This window comes from Monodon monoceros, unplaced genomic scaffold (assembly GCF_005190385.1).
Source record: "Monodon monoceros isolate NGI ecotype Baffin Bay Population unplaced genomic scaffold, NGI_Narwhal_1 Super_Scaffold_18, whole genome shotgun sequence".
NCBI classification, from domain to species: Eukaryota; Metazoa; Chordata; class Mammalia; order Artiodactyla; family Monodontidae; genus Monodon; species Monodon monoceros.
Genome location: NW_021703774.1, coordinates 60,291,309 through 60,313,792, shown reverse-complemented (window position 1 = coordinate 60,313,792; position 22,484 = coordinate 60,291,309). Strand labels below are relative to the sequence as shown.

Here is a 22,484-nt window from a genome sequence, read left to right as displayed (position 1 = left end):
TCCACATTCACCCCACATCAACTATCTGGTTTCCCTGATCATTTAGGAAAGAGAGGGCAAATGTTTCATTTACCTATTTTCAAATTAATGATGTGAGCTGTTCCTAGCATCTTCCAGAGGTGACGAGTTGTTGTGGTTATTTTAGCATCATTATGAACGACAGATATAAGTATTTTTATGTGTTTTAATCTATTATAGTAATTATCTTTATTGTTGCTCAACTTGTGCTACCTTTGGCCAGTGGGAACTTGTTTAGATTGACTTCTGAATCCTATTAACACAATTCCAGTGGTCTATGATAACTTCCTTACTCTCTGGTATGACAAAATGTCCTAAACTTAACCTTGTACCTTTCGTGCCCCAGACCTGGATACAGCCCTTTCTCCAAAGAGCCCTATTTTCTTTTGTGGTCAACAGTATTTATTTAAAGATGCAATCTGACCACTAGTGGTGCCTCACTGGTACTAGGTCAGTGTGCAGTACAGAACTAACTAAGCAGAATTAGGTTATCCAAACCCCACGTATTCCAAGGAAAGGTTTGGCTCTTGACTGACTCCTAGGAGATAACCTCTAACTAATCCCTTGGAATATCCTGCCTGATAAGAACGTCTGTTTATTGAGTACTTTGGGACACACCAGGTAGCCTGTGCTAACAATGTGACTTATGGTGGGGGCCTTGGGCCACACAATATACATCAGTTGACCTCTGGAGGACATGCCTACATAACTGACCTCTAAAGTAAAAATCCTGACATCAATGCTAGAGCAAGTTTCTGTGGTTGGCAATACTTTGTGCAAGTTGCTATACATCACTGCTGGTAAAATTAAGTTTGTCTGTATGACTCCCTGGGAGGGGAAAACTGGAGGCTTGTCTCTGGTCTGCCCTATGTGCCTTTTTCCCTTGCTGATTTTAGTCTGTATCCTTTCATTGTAATAAACTGTAATCGTGAGTATAACAACTTTGCTGAGTTCTGTGAGTTCTTTTGGAGAATCGTTGAACCTGAGGTTGGTTTTGGGGACCCCTGCCTATAGTTGGGAACTGTGTCTGGGCCTCTTAAGTAGATAGAACTAGAAAATATGTATTTTTAAAATCTAAATACATCATGATTTCATGCTGATGAAGTACAGGTCTACAGGCTCTTACTTAAACTCACTAATCTTGCATTTATATCTCCTTTAAACCACACCAAAAATATCTGGTTCTTAATGATACCAAATAATCACATTTCTTTAATCCTACAATACAAAAATCTGAGAATAGCAATACCAAATCTACCACCAACAATATGATTATTGAGAACAATGTAAGGCTTTGTTTTTGCTGTTGTTTTTGTCCTTAGGGTTAATTCCAGTGGAAATATATGATCAAATTACTGTTTTTACAGTCATTTTAGATAGTTCCTTTCTGTGCAATTATGCTGTTAACTGGATACACAGATATAATCACTTATTTTTGCTTTTTTAGGGATTACATTTTATTTAATTTAAAAAAATATGTATGTTTCTAAAGACAAATCTTTGGGATATTCCAAAAAAGCTCCTCCCCTTTCCCCTTTGTATATAATGATTTAAAATTTTTTATTAATCTTTTATTGGTTTTTATAACTTAAGCAAATACATACATGTATATCTATATATTATCTATATCTCTATCTGTAGATATATAGATATAGATATATAAATATATTCACATCTTCCCTTTCTTATAGAAATGGTAACATACTATATGTGTTTTTCTTCACCTTGTTTTTTTCCACTTAACAATATACCCTAAAGAACCCTCCTACACTGTTGGTGGGAATGAAAGTTGGTGCAGCCACTATGGAAAACAATACGGAGGTTCCTCAAAAAACTAAAAATAGAGGTATCATATGATCCAGCAATCCCACTACTGGGCATGTATCTGGACAAAACTATAATTCAAAAAGATACATTTAAAAAAAAAAGATACATGAACCCTTATGTTCATAGCAGCACTATTCACAAGTGCCAAGACATGGAGACAACCCAAATGTCCATTGACAGAGGAGTGGATAAAGAAGATGTGGTACATATATACAATGGACTACTACACAGCAATAAAAAAGAATGAAATAATGCCATTTGCAGCAATGTGGATGGACTTAGAGATTATCATACTAAGTGAAGTAAGTCAGAAAAAGAAAGACAAATACCATATGATATCACTTATTTGTGGAATCTAAAACATGACACAAATGAACCTATTTACAAAAGAGAAACAGATTTGCAGACATGGAATAGACTTGTGGTTGCCAAGGGGGAGAGAGGTGGGGGAGGATAGACTTGGAGTTTGGGGTTAGCAGATGCAAGCTATTACATATAGAATGGATGAACAATAAGGTCTGACTATATAGCACAGGGAACTGTATTCAATCCCTATGATAAACCATAATGGAAAAGAATATAAAAAAGAATGTAACATATGTATAACTGAATCACCTTGCTGTACAGCAGAAACTAACACAGCATTGTAAATCAACTATATGTCAATAAAAAAAAATACGTAAGTTCAACAGAAAACAAAACAACAAAACAATATACCCTAGAGATCACTGCATTGTAGCCTTCCCTTTTTCACTGTATTGTATTTCATTGTGCAGCTGAAGCTGTTTATTTAACTGTTTTCTTGTTGATTCAGGTTGTTGCGAATCTTTTGTTATCACAAATAGTGCTGTAATAGTACCTTGTTTGTACATCTCATCATATTTTTGTAGTACGTTTTCAGGATAGTATTCTAAAATCTAGATTCTTAAAATATAAATTTCCAATGTGATTGCTGGGTCAAATGATAAATGCATATATAATTTTGCTAAATGTTACCAATTTCCCCTCTATCAGAGTTATTCTGCCATTGTGCATTCCTACCAGTTATGTATTCAGGTGCTTGTTTCACCATCGCCTTGCCAAAAGAGTATGTGGTCCACATTTTGGATTTTTGTTGAACTTACAGGTGGGAAATGGTATCTCAGTGTAATTTTAATTTACATTTATCAGTGATGTTGAGCATCTTTTCACAGGTTAACGGTAATTTTCACGTTTTTTCAGTGCATTCTCTGTTTATCTCTGACGATGTTCTTGTCAGGATTTTCCTTATATTTCATATTATTATCTTATCTTTCTGCTAACAGCCTCAAATTCTAGCAAGAACAGTATACACCAAAGAACCCTCAGGTCCTGGTGTAACTACAATTGAAGAGTGGTATAGGGACCATGAAGAATCACAGATGACGTACAAGTATATGGACAAAAGTACAGATATTTTCAAATATTGGTTAAGGTTTTATATTATGAGATAAGAAATCCAATATTTCTTAGGTAATTAAGTTAATTTCCTTTACTCATTAATTCAGCTGGCATTTCTTGAGCACATGCTATGTCCAAACACTGTTTCAGGCACTGGAGATATAATGATGAATTTATTCTCCTACCTCAGGGAGCTAATGGAGAGAGAATGATATTATTCTCTTGATTCAGGCTGAAATATCACCCCTAAAGAATATATTCTTCTTTCATGTGATTTTCCCCATGTTTCCATTTGTGGTATCAAGAAATTGGGGATCAGCCCCACTAGTGGATAAATATCAGTGGTAAAATCCCTAGTTTCTGCCATAAAGATGACTTTCAGTGCTGGAAGAGGAGCTTCAGCATCATCTTGTCTCATTTGCTTCTTCTATTGATGAAGGAAAAAAGATCCAGAGATCTTAACACTCCTCAAAGTCACACAGCGCCAGGGCCCCTGGTTTTTATGTCTTACTAGGTTATTTTCACAGCATCAACCTTGTAGAGAAGTTAAAGGAGCAAAAATAACACAAACACAAACTACCCTTTGGTCCGCATCTAGTCTAGAGAATAATTCCTATTAATGGGGACCTGGGCAATATTTGGTGGTGGCATTGTTTCTGCCAGGCTGTTCCCTAGCATGTCCCACCCTTATGTGCCAAGCCATAGAGCTCTCCTGGGTCATGGAACTGGTTCAAAGGGACTGCAGGATGTTTTTAATTACATGAGGGAGACAATAAAAGCCAGTTAGAGAAAAGTGGGAGCAGGAAGATAAAAGTAACATGCTGAGAGAGGAGGAAGGCTGCTCTGAACTGATAAACCATATAGATTTTTCCCAAAGGGAAGGAGTAAAGCTCATGACATGTATACTTGTATTTAAGCAACTAACACTTCTTTAGGGGTTCTTGATCTCTCTGAAAGAGAAAGTTCTGCAATAAAGCCCAGGACTTAAATAGTTAGACTGTTTGGACTCTAGCTCTGTCACTAACCAGCTGCCTGAATCCTCCTTAAGTCACATCAACCTTCTGAGCCTCGGTTTCTTTATCTATAAACAGAGTGTGGCTGTCTGACTGAGAGTGTGGATGTGAGGATGAAAATGGGTCATGTCTTTGAATATGCTTTCTAAAATTCAATGCTTCTTCCATTCCTGAACTGGCTATTCAAGAACTTCTGATACATCAGCTCCCTTCCCCCATCCCCTCAAGCACATGTATATACACTGCAAGATATTTGGATAGGGAGATTGAGTAGCTGTGATTCACTGAGGTGGATTTTTCTAGAAAGTGGCTCACTTAGCATTTCAGCATGGTCTTGGAAGCCTGCTTCTGGATCCTGGGTGAGATGAGACACTTTGAATCCACCTCACAAGGCTCCTGCTCCCAGGCGGCTGCAGTGTGTGCTCTTTTCAGAGCCATATGAGATAACTGCCCTTTGACAGAGTGAGCCCACCTTCTCTCTAGGCAGCACAAAAGAAAGCTCAAAAGCATCTCCTGTTTTGATTGCCAAGTGGGGGAGGGAGTGAAAGTGGCCTAAATTATGAGTCCAGGTGTCTCTACAGAAATACACTTCTGCCTCTCTGAGATGCTGACATCACTTTCTGCCGCATGTGTTTGCTGAGCTCCATGTTCTGGCTCCCTGGGAGGTCTGCGTGTAGTCGGGGCATGCTGCCAGCCTGACAGTGTGAAAGGTTCCTTAACCTGGCAGTAGACCAGGCTGACACGTGTCTGTCAAGGCCTCTGGGAGCCTGGGAAGTGAACTTTAGGTGGAAACAGAATGGCTTATCTTTCCATGGGTAGCCTTGTTTTGATTGAGGAAAAAAAAAAATCATAGAAGATTGTCACACTGAGTAAACAATGCTCAGTTAAGACTTTCAACTGTGGAATACTTTGTGTAGATCTAATGAGGAAAATGTGAAATAGCAACATGATGGGTTTGTTTAAAATCTATCTATCTGATAGAAGAATCTACCTGATAGAAGAATCTGTCAGGGGTTGGAGACAAGCCGGCAGAGTAGAAGGAACTGAGCTCACCTCCTCTCATGAAAACACCAAAATCACAAGTAATGGCTGAACAACCATCAACAAAAAAGACTGGAAACTACCAAAAAAGATATTCTACATCCAAAACAAAGAAGAAGCCACAACAAGAGGGTAGGAGGGGTGCATTCATGATATAATCAAATCCCATACCTGCTGGGTGGGTGACCCACAAACTGGAAAATAATTATATCACAGAAATTCTCCCTCAGGAGTGAGAGTTCTGAGCCCCACATCAGGCTACCCAGCCTGGGGGTATGGCATCAGGAGGAGGAGTGCCCAGAGCATTTGGCTTTGTAAGTCAGTGAGGGGTGATCACAGGAACTCCATAGGACTGGGGAAAACAGAAATGCCACACACAAAGTCTCATGTACACCAGTGCCCAGGGGAAAACCAGTGACTTCGTAGGGGCCTGGGCCAGACATAACTGCTGGTCTTGGAAGGTCTCCTGGGGAGGTGGGGCATGGCTATGGGTCACTTGTGGGGACAAGCACTGGTGGCAGTGGTACAAGGGAGTACTCATTGGTGTGAGTTCTCCTGGAGGTTGCCATTTTGTCACCAAGACCCAGCCCCACCCAACAGCCTGTAGGCTCCAGTGCTGGGACACCTCAGACCAAACAACCAACAGGGCAGGAACACGGCCCCAGCCACCAGCGGACAAGCTGCCTAAAGTCTTCCTGAACCCACAGCCACTTCTAAACACACCCTGTGACACAGCCTTGTTCACCAGAGGGACAAGACACAGTTCCACTCACCAGTGGGCAGGAACAAGTCCCTCCCACCAGGAAGCTTGCACAAGCCTCTAGAACATCCTCACCCACTGGGGACAGACACCAGAAGCAAAAGGAACTAAAACCTTGCAGCCTAGAGAATGGAAAACGCAATCACAGAAAGTTAGACAAAATGAGACGGCAAAGGAATATGTTTCAGAAGAAGGAACAAGACAAAACCCCAGAAAAACAAGAAAGTGAAGTGCAGATAGGCAATCTACCCAAAAAAGAATTCAGAGTAATGAGAGTAAGGATGATCCAAAATTTCGGAAAAAGAATGGAAGCACAGACCAAGAAGATACAAGAAATGGTTAATAAAGAGCTAGAAGATATAAAGAACAGAGGAGAGATGAGCAATAAAATAACTGAAATGAAAAATACAATAGAAGGAAATAATAACAGAATAAACGAGGCAGAAAAACAGACAAGACAGAATAGTGGAAATCATTGTCATGGAACAGAATAAAGAAAAAAGAATGAAAAAAAATGAGGACAGTTTAAGAGCTTCTGGGACAACATTTAATGCACCAACATGTACATTATAGGGGTCCCAGAAGGAGAAGAGAAAGAGAAAGGGCCAGAGAAAATATTTGAAGTGATAATAGCTGAAAACTTTCCTAAAATGGGAAAGGAGGGCTTCCCTGGTGGCACAGTGGTTGAGAATCTGCCTGCCAATGCAGGGGACATGGGTTCGAGCCCTGGTCTGGGAAGATCCCACGTGCTGAGGAGCAACTGGGCCCATGAGCCACAGCTACTGAGCCTGCGTGTCTGGAGCTTGTGTTCCACAACACGAGAGGCCGCGACAATGAGAGGCCCACGCACCGCGATGAACAGTGGCCCCCGCTTGCCACAACTAGAGAAAGCCCTCACACAGAAATGAAGACCCAACGCAGCCTAAATAAATAAATTAATTAAAAAAAAACGGGAAAGGAAACAGTCAACCAAGTCCAGGAAGTGCAGAGAATCCCAGGCAGGATACACCCAGGGAGGAACATGCTGAGACACATAGTAATCAAACTGACAAAAATTAAACACAAAGAAAGTATTGAAATCGACAAGGGAAACACAACAAATATCATACAAGGGAATCCCCATAAGGTTTTCAGCTGATTTTTCAGCAGAAACTCTTCAGGCCAGCAGGGAGTGGTATGATATATTTAAAGTGATAAAAGGGAAAAACCTATAACCAAGAACACTCTACCCAGCAAGGCTCTCATTCAGATTTGATGCAGAAATCAAAAGCGTTACAGACAAGCAAAAGCTAAGAGAATTCAGCACCACCAAACCAGCTTTACAGTGAATTCTAGAAGGAACTTCTCTAGGCGGAAAAAAAAAAGGCCACAACTAGAAACAAGAAAATTACAAATGGGAAAGCTCACTGGTAAAGGTAAACATACAGTAAAGGTAGGAGAACATCCACACACAAATATGATATCAAAATTACCAATTGTGAGAAGAGGAGAGCACAAATGCAGGATATTGGAAATGCATTTGAAATTAAAGACCAGCAACTTAAAACAATCTTGTTTATATATAAACTACTATATCAAAACCTCAAGGTAACCAGAAACCAAAGTTCTACAGTGGATACAAAAAAAAAAAAAGAAAAAGGAATCCAAACACAACACTAAAGTTAGTTGTCAATTCACAAGAGAAGAGAACAAAAGAGGAAGGGAAGAAAAAGACCTACAAAAGCAAATCCAGGGCTTCCCTGGTGACGCAGTGGTTGAGAGTCCGCCTGCTGATGCAGGGGACACGGGTTCATGCCCCAGTCCGGGAAGATCCCACATGCCGTGGAGCGGCTGGGCCTGTGAGCCATGGCCGCTGAGCCTGTGCGTCCGGAGCCTGTGCTCCGCAATGGGAGAAGCCACAACAGTGAGAGGCCCGCGTACCGCCAAAAAAAAAAAAAAAAAATCCAAAACAGCTAACAAAATGTCAACAAGAACATATATATGAAAAATTACCTTAAGTATAGATGGATCAAATGATCCAACCAAAAGACACAGACTGGCTGAATGGATACAAAAAAAAGAGACCCATATATATGCTGTCTACAAGAGACCCACTTCAGGTCTAGGGACACATACAGACTAAAAGTGAGGTAATGAAAAAAAGTATTCCATGCAAATGGAAATCAAAATAAAGCTGGAGTAACATTACTCATATCAGACAACATAGACTTTAAAATAAAGACTGTTAGGTCTTCCCTGGTGGCGCAGTGGTTGAGAGTCTGCCTGCCGATGCAGGGGACATGGGTTTGTGCCCTGGTCTGGGAGGATCCTGCATGCCGTGGAGTGGCTGGGCCCGTGGGCCATGGCCACTGAGCCTGTGCATCTGGAGCCCGTGCTCCGCAATGGGAGAGGCCACAGCAGTGAGAGGCCTGCGTACCGCAAAAAAAATAAAAAAATAAAGACTGTTACAAGAGACAAAGAAGGACACTACATAATGATCAAGGGATCAATCCAAGAAGAAGCTATAACAATTGTAAATATATATGAACCCAACATAGGAGCACCTCAGTATATAAGGCAAATACTAAGAGCCATGAAAGGAGACATCAACAGTAACACAATAAGAGTGAGGGATTTCAACGCCCCACTTACATCAATGGACAGATAATCCAGACAGAAAAATCAATAAGGAAACACAGGCCTTAAATGAAACATTAGACCAGATGGATTTAACTAATATTTATAGAGCATTCCATCTGAAAGCAGCAGAATACATATTCTTCTCAAGTGCACATGGAACATTCTCCAGGAGAGATCACATGCTGGCCCACAAAGCAAGCTTAGGTAAAGTTAAGAAAATTGAAATCATATCAAGCATCTTTTCCAACCACAACACTAGGAAATTAGAAATCAACTATAAGAAAAAAAATGTAAAAAACAAGAACACATGGAGGCTAAATAATATGCTACTAAACAACGATCACTGAAGAAATCAAAGAAGAAATATAAAAATACCTAGAGGCAAATGAAAGTAAAAACAGAATGATCTAAAACCTATGGGACACGGCAAAAGCTGTTCGAAGAGGGAAGTTTATAGCAATATAATCTCACCTCAGGAAACAAGAAAAATCTCAAATAAACAACCTAGCCTTACACCTAAAGAAAAGAAGAACAAACAAAAACCATAGTTAGTAAAAGGAAAGGAATCATAAAGATCAGAGCAGAAATAAATGAACTAGAGATGAAGAAAACAATAGATATGACAATGAAACCAAAAGCTTGTTCTTTGAAAAGATAAGCAAAATTGATGAACCTTCAGCCAGACTTATCAAGAAAAAAAGGGAGAGGGCTCAAATCAATAAAATTAGAAATGAAAAAGGAGAAGTTACCACAGACACCACAGAAATATAAAGGATAATAAATGACTACTACAACCAGTTATATGCCAATAAAATGGACAACTGAGAAGAAATGGACAAATTCTTAGAAAGATACAATCTCCAAGACTGAACCAGGAAGAAATAGAAAATATGAACAGACCAATCACAAGTACTGAAATTGAAACTGTGATTTAAAAACTCCCACCAAACAAAAGTTCAGGACCAGAGGGCTTCACAGGCAAATTCTATCACACATTTAGAGAAAAGTTAACACCCATCCGTCTGAAACTCTTCCAAAAACTGGCAGAGGAAGAAACACTCCCAAACTCTTTCTATGAGGCCACCATCACCCTGATACCAAAACCAGAAGAAGACACCACAAAAAAAGAAAATAACAGGCCAATATCACTGATGATCATAGACGCAAAAACCCTCAACAAAATAGTAGCAAACTGAATCCAACAAAATATTAAAAGGATCATACACCATGTTCAAGTGGGATTTATCCCAGGGATGCAAGGATTCTTCAATATCCACAAGTCAATCAGTGTGATAATCACATTAACACCTTGAAGAATAAAAACCATATAATCATCTCAATAGATGCAGAAAAAGCTTTTGACAAAATTCAACACCCATTTATGATAGTAACTCTCCAGAAAGTGAGCAATTCAAGCTTTCCTTGAATTTGCTATGGGAAATTGTCTTCAAACTTTTCTCACACCTGGAAAGAGAAAAATCCCTCACCCATGAGTTTCCACACTCCCATCAGGAGCTTCTATACAGGGGTACCCCAAGGGCCAAGAGATTTCACATGCTTTTTATATGAGCTACAACAGCTGCCTTTTCAGTCAAATGTTCTCCAGGCTCTTAGTGTGAGAGTAATATATCAGACCCCATTTTCCTAAGAGAAAAACTAAAGTGTAACTAATAATTTGTTGAGTGCATACTATATGCTATGGGCACTTTTATATGCATTATCTCTAATCTAACAGAGAAATTTAAATGAAATATTTAAAAATATTCCATTAACCCAAACGAAGACAGGAAAAAAGAATTGTAAGAAGAAAAACCTAAACAAAACAGAATAGGAAACAATTAGCAAAAGGGTATTGTTTAAATTTAACAAAATACTTGCAAAATCTCTACATTGAAAACTACAAGATGCAGGATACAAAATTAATGCACAGAAATCTCTGGCATTCCTATACACTAATGATGAAAAATCTGAAAGAGAAATTAAGGAAACACTCCCATTTACCACTGCAACAAAAAGAATAAAATACCTAGGAATAAACTACCTAGGGAGAAAAAAGACCTGTATGCAGAAAACTGTAAGACACTGATGAAAGAAGTTAAAGATGATACCAACAGATGGAGAGATATACCATGTTCTTGGATTGGAAGAATCAATATTGTGAAAATGACTATACTACCCAAAGCAATCTACAGATTCAATGCAATCCCTATCAAATTACCAATGGCATTTTTTATGGAATTAGAACAAAAAATCTTAAAATTTGTGTGGAGACACAAAAGACCCCGAATAGCCAAAGCAGTCTTGAGGGAAAAAAACGGAGCTGGAGGAATCAGACTCCCTGACTTCAGACCATAGTATAAAGCTACAGTAATTAAGACAATATGGTACTGGCACCAAAACAGAAACATAGATCAATGGAACAAGATAGAAAGCGCAGAGATAAACCCATGTACCTATGGTCAACTAATCTATGACAAAGGAGGCAAGGATATACAATGGAGAAAAGACAGTCTCTTCAATAAGTGGTGCTGGGAAAACTGGACAGCTACATGTCAAAGAATGAAATTAGAACACTCCCTAACACCATACACAAAAATAAACTCAAAATGGATTCAAGACCTAAATGTAAGACCAGACACTATAAAACTCTTAGAGGAAAACATAGGAAGAACACTCTTTGACATAAGTCACAACAAGATCTTTTTTGATCCACTTCCTAGAGTAATGGAAATTAAAAAACAAAAACAAATGGGACCTAATGAAACTTCAAAGCTTTTGCACAGAAAAGGAAACCATAAACAAGATGAAAAGACAACACTCTGAATGGGAGAAAATATTTGCAAATGAATAAACGGAAAAAGGATTAATCAATATTAAAAAAACAAACAACCCAATCCAAAAATGGGCAGAAGACCTAAATAGACATTTCTCCAAAGAAGACATACAGATGGGCAAGAGGCACATGAAAAGCTGCTCAACATCACTAATTATTAGAGAAATGCAAATCAAAACTACAATGAGGTATCACTTCACACCGGTTAGAATGGGCATCATCAGAAAATCTATAAACAACAAATGCTGGAGAGGGTGTGGGGAAAATGGAACCCTCCTGCACTGTTGGTGGGAATGTAAATTGATACAGCCACTATGGAGAACAGTATGGAGGTTCCTTAAAAAACTAAAAAATAGAACTACCATATGACCCAGCAATCCCACTACTGGGCATATACCCAGAGAAAACCATAATTCAAAAAGACACATGCATGCCAATATTCACTGCAGCACTATTTACAATAGCCAGATCATGGAAGCAACCTAAATGCCCATCGACAGATGGATGGATAAAGAAGATGTGGTACATATATACAATGGAATATTACTCAGCCATAAAACGGAACAAAACTGGGTCATTTGTTGAGATGTGGACGGATCTAGAGACTGTCATACAGAGTGAAGTAAGTCAGAAAGAGAAAAACAAATATCGTATATTAATGCATATATGTGGAACCTAGAAAAATGGTGAACCGATGAACAGATGAACCGATGAACAGATGAACCGGTTTGCAAGGCAGAAATTGAGACACAGATGTAGAGAACAAACGTATGGACACCAAGCGGGGAAAGCCGCGGGGGTGGCGGTGGTGGTGTGATGAATTGGGCGATTGGGATTGACATGTATACACTGATGTGTATAAAATTGATGACTAATAAGAACCTGCTGTATAAAAAAATAAATAAAATTAAATTAAAAAAATTTTTTAAAAAGTAGAAACAGGATTAAATAGAAAGCTAGGTGTTATTATTTCTCATTTAAAGTATATTAAAAGAATTTTCTGGGAAAAAAAAGAAAACTACAAAACAGTGCTGAGAGGAGCTAAAGAGACGTAAATATTAGGAGAGATATACTATGCTCATACACTGGAAGACTCAATACTGTTAATATGTCAGTTCTCCCCAACTTATCGATTCAGTGCAATCCTAATCAGAGTTACAACTATTTATTTCATAAATGTAAAAGTTGACTCTCAAGTTTATTAAAGGCAAAGCGTCCAGAATAGCCAGAACAATCTTGAAGAAGAACTAAGTTAGAGGACTCTGATGTCAAGGCTTACTATAAACCTATAGTAATCAAGACAGTAGTACTGGCATAAAGACAGAAAAATAGATCGACAGGAAAGAACAGAGTCCAGAAATGGACCCAGACATATATGGTCAATTAATTTTTTGCAAAGGTACCAAGGCTAGGGGGAAAGAAAAGTCTTTTCAATAAATTTATTGAAAAAGTCTTTTCAATAAATGGGTAAACGTTTTAACAAACTTAAACTTCAACCCCTACCTCATAACACACTCAAATATTAATATGAGAAGAATCAAATATCTAAATGTGTATGCTGAGAGCATAGGTGGAGTAAAGGGAGTTTGGTCACAGCCAGGGAAATTGATCAAATAAGGAAATAAATGAAAGAAAATTGGAGTCTGAATTTTCACTGCTGGAAGAGGAATATACCAATATGGAAAGGGAGAAAACTCGAATGAACCATGTGGTGTGTTGGTTTAGAATTGGTGGCATTGGTGTGAACTAATGGTCTTCAGTATAGAGAGGTGAATATAGATCAATACAGAGGTAAAGTAGAGGATAATGTGTGTGTGGAATAAATATATTTCACTCACTGTATCTTTTCACTGCTGAGAGGGGCTCCCACTGCCAAATCTGGGACCATTAAATGTCAAAATAAATAATGATAGCAATGGGTCCTAGCCCGGTGGGTAAAATAGAAATGCTAGAGTCTATAAAACTTAATAAGTTGATGAATAAACTAAAAGTTTAATGAGAAATGGGATGTTTCCATAGTCTCTAAAAACCTCTCAAGGAAACACTTTTTAATTGCAATGGGAAAACAAGTAACTTTAGAGTGGAGAAACTTTGCAGACACCACCTTCATCCTGTGATCAAAGTTAACATCACCAATAACAGGAAAACTGAAATCCTGTGCCAAGTAATGGGATGCAAAGAGAAGAACACAGCTTCATTTCTGTGATATGCTTGTCAAAGACGCAAGAATTTAATCACGAAGAAACATCAGACAAACCCAAACTGAGAGACATTCTACAAAATAACTGGCCTGTAGTCATCAGAAGTGTCAAAAGCATGAAAATCAAGGAAAGACCGAGGAATTGTTCCAGATTGAAGGAGACGAAATACACATATCTAAATGCAATGAGTAATTCTGAACTAGAGTCTTCTCCTCAGATGGATATTCCTGGGGAAACTGGTGAAACTTGAATGAGGTCTGAGGATACTGATGCTGATTTCCTGATTTTGATGGCTATACTGTAGTTAGGCAGGAGAATATCCTTACGGGAAGAAAACATATATTAAACACACATATATAGGGTGATGGGACATCGTGCAGGCAACTTATTCTCAAAAGATTCAGGAGAAGTCTTTTATATAATACTTATTTTTTTGCAAGTTTGATATTATTTCAAGGAAAATATTGTAAGGGGAAAAAGTCTAGTGGAGAGGTGCTATAGAATCACACCACCTTCCTGTGTATGTTTGGCATATACATATGTGCTACCCTACAGCCTCCCCCAGCCAGCTACGACATGGTTGCAGGACCAGCCATATGAGGAATCAATCCCCCATTTTCTGGAACTGGAAAGACATCGAATGGTGCTTGTTCTTTAGGCCTTCAGAATACAGTATGAGTATTTCTGAAATTCCTTTTTTTGGAACGTAGACTGGGTCACCTCTGAATGAGCTATAACTTTTTTAGAAGGCAGAATGAGTCTCTCTCCACCCCCTTAAGAAGGTGCAGGGGTGAGACTGAGGAGGATGAAGAGATCTAGTTCCTGGTAAAAATAGAATACTCCCAGTTGGTTATAGGCGAAGGCAGCTGTGTTGATTATTCTTCATTTGCACCTTCCTCCTTTCCCCCAAATCCATTCTCGTTCCCTTTCTCCTTTACTTTGTACTCCAGGAGGGCACATCCTGATCTCTTGCCATCTAGTTTCTACTTGGGTTCTGCCAACGAGGGGTGGGCAGGATGGGAGAGTGGGAGGAGAAATGGGCCATGGTGTTTCCTCCTCTGCCCACTCTCTGCACTGGCGCTGCTGCTGTGGTGGTGGCGGCATCTCTCCATGATTCCACCAGCTGCTGGAAACCTTCCTCTGTGCTTCTAGCTCTTGCTGGGTTCTGGAAGGGTTCACCCCCTTCTCTCCCCTGGTCCTTTCAGGCCTTGGGGAGGTGATGGCTTTCCCAGCAATAAAGAACTAGTTTCCTGCAATGAAAGACAAAACCTAAGCAATATATGATGGACTTAATGAAGAAGCTAAATATTCTGCACAAGTGGCTACATTTCCTTCCAAAAGTAGCTTCAAGTTAAGTAATTTTAAGAACTGATTCACTTTCCTTTATATTAAGCTATATGGGGAAACTGCGTACAGGGAAGGGACCGTGGAGTAGATGGTATGATTGTTCAGTATCTTCACTGTGTCTCCCTGAGGAGGACGAGCCCCTGCCCTATGACATGTGACTGTCTCTGGACAATGAAATGGGAGCAGAAGGGATAGTGCCTCTAACTCATCTTGTGAGTCTCTCATTTTTCTTTTTCCTTTGCCGTGAGACCAGAATTGTCCTGAGAGCTGAGTTTGTTACCGAGTTCAAGCTCATACTACTTATCGTATGATAGGCCGATAAATCAAGAGACAAGTTGTTGGGGCAAGGCATAGTGACTTTATTCAGAAAGCCAGTGAACCAAGATGGTGGACTTGTGTGCCCAAGAACCATCTTGCCCGAATTAGCGGAGGGAGTAAAGTCAAACATTTCCTGGTTCCAGTCAGCCTCCAGAGGGGACATATTAATTTCTTCCTCCCTGCAGTCATTCACAGGTGGGACTGTTCAGGATGTTTCCTGTGAGCTAAACAAAAGAATTTTAGCTTAACGCTCATTACCTGGGAGGCAGGGTTCCCAGAGATGGGCCATTATGTATCGTTTAAGCTTATAGGCAATATCCCTTTAGTGATCAGCTTGTAATAGAATACAAAGATTCTTCCCTATTACAATTCCCCACTGTCAATATCCATCCCACAATCTTGTGGGAAAAGGGACAAGTGTTCTGGCTACTTCTGGAGGTGATGAATATTCCTTAGAATCTTTGGTCAGTCCTTTTTTATCTACCACTATTTGAACCTGGTGAAACCCCTTAACACTTTGTTGTCTAATTTGTACTTGAACTTGGGATTTTGGTTCCAGTTCCCAAGACATATACTCAATTCCTGTGCTAGTTATTTGAACAAAAGTAAACAAATTGGGTGACCCTTCTCCAGCTACAATGAAACTACCATCTACTTCAGTTGGATGGGCAAGACCTGCTGGAGGCAAACACATGAACAGAGGTTGGTAAAGTGTCCAAAGTTTTAACATAATTGGCAACTGCTAGGTCTTTTAAAGTATTTACAGATTCTCTCGCCTGGGCAGACACCTGGAGTGGCCTACCATACAATACTTCAAAGGGGTTTAATTTAAGCCTGCTTCTGGGAGCCACTGATCTGTAGCGGGGCAACTGGCAAGGCCTTATCCCAAGTTAAATTAGTATTCATTTTCTTGGTTTTTCCTGTTGATTGCAGCCTCCAGGATGAATGTAGTTCCAATGCCTTAATCCAAATCAGGGGATAATTTTCTTAAGGAGGGTTTTAACTAATTAGAAGCTACCGATTTTAAAAACTAAAAACGTAGAACTTCCACATACAAAACAAATGGTTCACAAAACTTTCTCCTCTCCTTCTGAAGGTTTTACGATGCATTGTTATCATTAACCAGTCTTACTATAACTTAAATGGCCAATTGAGACAATTGAGACAAACGGTTCTGACACCATTCTTCCACTGATTAAGACTGGGGTGGCAGGTATTGGGGATAACATTCATTTAGCCTTCTGAGCTTTCTGGGCAGACTTGGTGACCTTGCCAGTTCCCACTGCCCTTCTTGTCCACTGCTTTGATGACACCCACAGCAACCATCTGTCATGTCATGAACAGCAAAATGGGCCAGAGGAGGATAGTCAGAGAAGCTCAACACACATGGGCTTACCAAGAACCATATCAATGATGGCAGCATCGCTAGATTTCAGGAATATGGAGCCATGTTCCAGCTTTTTCCCAGGATGATGATCAATCTTCTCCTTCATCCCAGCAGACTTGCAAGCAATGTGAGCTGTGTGACAATCCAGCACAGGTGCACATCCAGTACTGACTTGGCCTAGATGGTTCAAGGTAATCCCTTGAGCTGTGAAGCCAGCTGCTTCCATTGGCGGGTCATTTTTGCTGTCACCAGCTGCATTGCCACGACGAACATTTTTGACAGACACGTTCTTGACATTGAAGCCCACATTGTTCCCAGGAAGGGCTTTACTCAAAGCTTCATAGTGCATTTCAACAGACTTTACTTCAGTTGTAATGTTGACTGGAGCAAAGGTGACCATCATGCCAGATTTGAGAACAGTCTCCACTGGACCCGCATGGACAGTACCAATACCACCAATTTTGTATATGTCCTGGAGGGACAGATGCAAGGAATACACTGGCTGGTATCTTGACAAGTCAGTCTATGGGAGAAGTGATCCTCTTGCCTCAAAGGATATTGCTTTAGATTAGGTGTCCTGACATCCCTTCTTGATGGGATTAGTATTGGCCATGTGTTACTGGCCTTCGCTGGGGTGCTGTGAGCACACACTTCTGGTCTTAACTTTTCGTAGACTTCAAGGGGTAGGGTATGGGGGGAAGCTCTGTCTCCTTTCCTGGGATTTTTATTTTTTGCCAAATTTCTTGAGTTCTGTTTAAACTTTTGCTTTGGTTCCCCTTTTCAAAGGCCTGCCAAGACGCACTAATAAGTATTGCTCTAATTCCAGCATTCCTCCCTCACTGGGATCTCAGTTTGGTTCGTCTGTGGGTACTGCCAAGTGGGCTTCAGGTGTAGAGGATTATCCCTATAAAGGGGGGTGGTGATCTTTCCAATTAAAATATAAACCCAGTTGGCTAGTTATTTGCATTTAACCCCCTATGTGAGATAACAGCAATTGAAATTGTCCTGCCCTGGGAGTGGCTCCTGGCCCAAACTCCTGGCCCTTTTGGTTCTTAGATGGTGATACCAGACCAAGTCCCTGTGGCCCAGAAACTAACAGGATTTTCTAATTGATCCCTAGAAGGAGGGAAAGTCCTGAGCCCCAGGGTCAGGAATTGGGGCTGGAAAAGAATGGAAGGTGGAAAAGAATGGAAGGTGGAGGAAGGGGTGAATATATTGGCATAATAGCCAGTGCAGCTGGGACACCTAGCTCAGCTGGAAGGAGTTAAGGTTTGAAGCAACATATCCTCACTCTCATTCCCTTCCTTTTCTTGTTTTCCCTGATGTAAGAGCACAAGTGCTTGCACATAAAGGATTTCATCGTTCTCTGCTTCTTCACAAAATAGCTATAGTCATTCAAAAGCCACTGTAAAGCTATAACTAGCAATTGATTATCCCTAACCATTTTGCTTCAGCATCAACCAACTGGGATTACAATGCAATTGAAAAGAAACTTGGTTACTGCTGTGACAAACAACTTAAGATAATTACTAATATTATGACTGATATCATCCACCAGGATACACCAGAATTTTAGGAGTTCCATATAATGTCCAGAATATGTACATTAATAATGTTTACCCATATGATACAGTCCAAAGAGTTATCACAACTTATTTGACAGTGCTTCCCATTTCAACATACTGAATAAGCCCAATTAGTTGAGTATTCCTCTCTCTGAGATGGAGAGAAAACAAGTAGTTTGAGGTGTTCCAGGGATCCTTTGGAAAACTTCAAAGTTAGCTAGAGGTCAAATGAACCTCACCCAGAATTTGATTTGGGGGAAGTTTATCAAAATATCAAAAAGTTTTAACCAGTGATAATAAGATCTCAATGGCAAATACAGATCGCTTAAACAAATAACTCACGATTACTAAAAGCGGTTCAATATTTTAAGAAAACTTTGTCCTCTTAGGAAACCGGTTCAGGTTTTGTACCACTTTACATTTAACATTCATTTTCTTAATTAAGTTCAATTCTTATCTTAGCCAATACTGATCATGTCACCTTTTTCCCTTTAACGAAAGGGATTTTCATTCCTCATACCTTCTGTGCTGAAAAACACATCCTACATCTTTGCATACTGAAAGGTTTCCCTTAGCTTAGCCTTAAAACCTTAATCTCTAGTGAAAACCAAGAAGTAATTGTAAACTGTTGGTCATATCAGCATTTTCTGATTGACAAACTTATGCTTCAGTCTTCCTCTCCTAAGAAGGCAAAAGTAGGTAAACTTAGACCTGGCCAGCAATTAATATTCTATCCTATTTGAAATGACCCAGATAGTCAACAAATTCTCTTCATTTAACTTAGTTTCGTTTCAAGTTACGAAAATCTGGAAACACTGTTTTATATATACATTCTAAAAGCATAATTATTCCTACGGAGTTTACCTAAAACTCTTACCTCATTTACCTCTGTTTTATTTACTTAAAAGCTTTGTCGTATTGTTATTTTTCTTGCTGACAAACTTTGTAACAGGAATAATGTCTTATCTGATTTCTAGTAAACCTAGGGACAATAGAAGTACTATAATTAATGTTGATGAGTCTGAAGACATGTCTGTATTAATCAAAGCAACAAGATTAAGTTAACTTTAACACCAGATATTAATTCAATACTGAATATTTCCTAGATCACATGAACCTGAAATTCATTCTGGCCAGTTTCTTTTATATTTGAGTATTTATATAAGCACTTAATTTCCCTTAAGCCAATTAAATAGTTCTTTTACAAGTTAGTTTCGGCAATGCCACACATCTATAACAAGTACAAACACAAACAGAGACCTCATACTTCTCATTCCAAAATTTCAGCCATGAATCAGGTACAGCAATATAAAACCCAACAGTTACAGAAGAGGTTGGATTCGAATTGCATTTCTGGCACATGGGACAAATCAAGGTCACCTGTCTAGATGACTAAACCCTTTTTACTAATATTTATGGAAAAGACACTTTTATTTGTAGCTTTTGGTGATTTTAGGAACCAAGTGGAAACTTTCTCTCCTTCCTGGGAATGTCCCACTCTTGGACAAGAACAGACAGCTTTTTTTTCCTGTTCCTTTCTTCCAGTTGACATCAGTAAAAGTTTTAAATATCACAGAACTGATTTGGCTGTAAATGGAGAAACAGTACCAAACAAAATGAAAGAAAAAACCCAAAGGACAAACAGAAAATTCTAAATGAACCCTCAAGTTGGGTCTTGGGGATTTTACATATACCAATGACACAGGAGGCCATAAATAACGTAATTAACACAGCAAGGGTAGCAGTACATGGTGCATGGGGTTCCGAGATAACCCTGCTAAACCCCCTTGTGGAGATCCTAACAGGTACTGTGGCCACACGTTGTTACAATAAAATATCATCTTTCTCTCACCCATGGGTTCATAGCTGTAATCAGATCACTTATCCAAAATGCGCCTCACAGGGCTTTAGGGACAGCTGAAACAGTCCCCATTTTTAGAGACAAATTCAAGACAAAACACAAACTTCACATCCAAAGAAACAAATGAACTAGTACACACATCGGGTAAAAGTCCAACAACTCTTCCCTCTCTCCAAAAGGGTACCCCACTCAAATGCAAAACAAATTGGCTTATTCCAGAGAAAAAGCCCCAAATGGAGAGGAATAAAGTTTCCAGCGGTACACACCGGAGCGACTTACCCTACTGTATAGAGCTCTCAGCTCCCAAATGCTGATTCCTTGCTCCTACATCCAAGCGCTGGGGCAGCCGGTGCTGCTTCGGGGAATTTTGAAGGGAAGATGTCCCAGGACAAGTGGCCCCAGCAGCTGCTAGGGCTTGACGTGAACGGGCAGCCATGAGCAGCAAGGCTCCTGGTGGGCTGTGCCTAAACTTGTTATCAAGTCCAAGCTCAAACTGCTCACTGCACGACAGGCCAATAAATCGAGAGAGGAGTCGTTGGGCCAAGGAATAATGGCTTTATTCAGAAAGCCAGCAAGCTGAGAAGACGGTAGACTCGTCCCCCAAAGAACCGTCTTGCCTGAGTTAGAACTCAGGCTTCATTTATACTAAAAGTGGAGGAAGTGAAGTCAAACATTTCCTTGTTCCGGTCAGCCTCCGGAGGGGAGGTGTTAATTTCTTCCTCCCTGCAGTCATTCACAGGTGGAACTGGTCAGGATGTTTCCTGTGAACTAAACAAGGGTATTTTAGCTTAATGCTCATTACCTGCGAGGCAGGGTTCCCAGAAATGAGCTCTTATGTATCATTTTAAGCTTATAGGCAATATCCCTTTACTGATTAACTTGTAATAGAATAAAAAGTTTCTTCCCTGTTGCAGGTTGATCTTCAGCTTGGGTCCCAGAAGGAGGAAGATGTGGAACAAGGCTGAGCTGACCTGAGACGGCATGTTATATGAGCAAGAAATAACCCTTTGTTATTGTGAACCACTGAGATTTTATGTTGTTACCGTAGCATAGCTTGGCTTAAGCTGGTTGAGAACAAAAGACACTTCCCTTGCGTAATTTTTAAAAAGAGGATCTTTTTAAAGGTCCTACAATATATTGTGGCCCTTTCCCACAAGTGGCAAAGGCAGGTATATCTATATACAGTTGACCCTTGAATAGCATGGGGATAGGGGTCCAATCCCTGTGCAGTCAAATATCTGTTTATAACTTTTAACTTCCTAAAAACTTAACTACTATTAGCCTACTGTTGACTGGAAGCCTTACCGATAACATAACAGCACAGTAAACTAGAGAAAAGAAAATATTATTAAGGAAATCATAAGGAAGAGAAAATACATTTACAGTATTGTACTGTATTTATTAATACCATAACTTTACATTGTCTGTTCACAAGATAACTCATCTGACAGTACCTACATCAATATCATCTTATATGATACAAACGCTGTACATGTTATAGGTACATGTTACTAACACCAAACATCAAAAATGAAAAGACAATGTGAAAAAGAAATTCATGTTTATTTACAAGTATAATGAATCACGTTTTGATAACGAAGAAGCAGCAATATGATTGCTTTACTGTAGCTAGTGTAATGTTTACAAGTGCTTCATGGTAGCCTAACCTATACACTAGTGAATGAATCATTAAAATGACATGTACACACTGCTATATTTAAAACGGATAACCAACAAGGACCTACTGTAGAGCACAGGGAACTCTGCTCAGTGCTACGTGGCAGCCTGCATGGGAGCGGAGTTTGGGGGAGAATGGATACACGTGTATGTATGGCTGAGTCACTTTGCTGTGCACCTGAAATTATCACAACATTGTTAATCTGCTATACTCTCATATAAAATAAAAAATTTACAAAGAGATTAAAAGGAAAATATAAGTTTGATGAGAAAACAAAGAAGAAATCGCAATAGAGAAATGGTTAAGTAAAAAAAATGTTTATGGTATCCAATATTACAGTCAAATTCATAGTACCGTATTGGAAACATTGTTACATTTTTAAAAAACCCACACTTACCTGGGATGATAGGCTAGTAGGCAGTTTCTCCAATTATGAGAGAGGGAGAGGCATACTACATGGTAATGTAATTCTTTGAAAACAAAGTAAGAAAACTGAAACATTATTAATTTTATATTACTGTAAATATCACTCACCTTATGCCTATGTAAGGATGGGCTACCCACTTCAGCACAAGTCTTATACACGATGTTCTGCAT

At 39.5% G+C, this 22,484-nt stretch overlaps 1 pseudogene; it reads right to left on the bottom strand.

Moving 5' to 3' along the window:
- Nucleotides 1-16,625: 16,625 nt before the first annotated feature.
- On the bottom strand, nt 16,626-22,484 carry LOC114897860 (annotated as a pseudogene).